The sequence below is a fragment of the Mandrillus leucophaeus genome, unplaced genomic scaffold (assembly GCF_000951045.1).
Source record: "Mandrillus leucophaeus isolate KB7577 unplaced genomic scaffold, Mleu.le_1.0 Scaffold178, whole genome shotgun sequence".
Lineage (NCBI taxonomy): Eukaryota > Metazoa > Chordata > Mammalia > Primates > Cercopithecidae > Mandrillus > Mandrillus leucophaeus.
In genome coordinates this window covers 2,640,473-2,641,865 of record NW_012101787.1, presented here as the reverse complement: position 1 = coordinate 2,641,865, position 1,393 = coordinate 2,640,473, and the positions used below count along the sequence as shown (strand labels likewise).

The window sequence follows — 1,393 nt, the reverse complement described above, 5'->3', positions numbered from 1 at the left end:
GGAAATGTGTTTGTGAAAATAGAAATAATAATTAAATCATGTAAATCAAAAGAACAAGATGTATGAGGTGTTTAAAGAAACTAAAGCAAATCCCACTGAACCAAATCTAAATTCAATCAGATGAATATCTGACTTAGCTCGGTTAATTAACACGATTTATCAAGCAATAGGTGTCCAAAATGTTTCTGTGGTGTTTAGGCACTTTTCTGCATTTTGTGAAATGTCTACAGTGAATGTGTAACACTTTGGTGATCGAAAATGGAGAGGAATCAATTAGAAAAGCCTTCAGTAAATAGTACAGAGAGTATTTTCTTATTTTTGCTAAAAGAAATGCAAAAATGAGAAGCTTGAAACAGATGAGTGGAAAGGAGTAGGATGGGAGGGGGGATGGAAATAAGCCTTCTCAGAGTACAACTTTTTATATCATTTTGATTTTTGAAACATAGAAATGTTTTACATATTCAAAAAACAAAATTAAATCCAAATAGATTTTTCAAATTCTAAAATTGAATGCAAACAGAAGAAAGCATAAATATATATATATATGTATATACCAAATTAAAAAATAACCAGAGAGAGAAAAAAAGTATTTCAAGTAACTTTTAATTTTAAAAATCTTTTGATTCTGGCTAATTCAAGTTACTTTTCTTTCTTCTTCCTTTTCTTTTTTCTTGCAGAGATGAGATCTTGCTATGTTGCCCAGGGTGGTCTTGAGCTCCTGGCCTCAAGTGGTCCTCCCACCTTGGCCTCCCAAAGTGCTGGGATTACAGGCACAAGTCTCTGTGCTCAGCCCTCAACTTACTCTTATTTCTGACTGCCATCTGTAATGCGATACATGCTAAGGCCAAAAAGAATGGTAAATAAATTTGAAACTTGACTTACTAGTTTTGTTGACAGCCGTAATGTTAGTTCATTTTACAGGTCAACTTTACCAGGCCATGCGGTGCCCAGACATTTAGTGAAACACTTTTGGTGTGTCTGTGGGCATGTCTCTAGGTGACAGTGACATGTGAGTTGGTAGAATGAGTAAAAGCAGACTGCCCTCCCTACTGTGGGCGGGGCTCATCCAGTCAGCTGAAGGCCTAAGCAGAGCAAAAAAGCCTGACTCTCCCATAATAAAAGAGAACTCCTCCTCCTGCCTGCCTTCAGGTTGGGACATCATTTCTTTTCCTGCCTTCAGACTGAAACTGAAACATTGGTTCTATCAGGGTCTGAAGCCTGCTGGCCTTTGGCCTGGCTCTCCTGCGTCTTGCTGGCTGCAGACCTTGGGATTTGACAGCCTCTGTAATTGCTGAGCCAATTCCTTACAGCAAATCTATGTTTATTGTATATATTTATATTATGTATATGTTTATTGCATATATTTATATATAATATATATTATATGTTTATA

At 36.6% G+C, this 1,393-nt stretch overlaps 1 long non-coding RNA gene across 1 annotated transcript in view; it reads left to right on the top strand.

Annotated features, from left to right (window-relative positions):
- Positions 1-677: 677 nt before the first annotated feature.
- Positions 678-1,393, top strand: part of LOC105537672 — a 34,876-nt gene continuing 34,160 nt past the window's right edge. The window contains exon 1 of the long non-coding RNA XR_001005757.1: positions 678-856. This is a non-coding gene — a long non-coding RNA (uncharacterized LOC105537672). The remainder of the gene's footprint in view (positions 857-1,393) is intronic.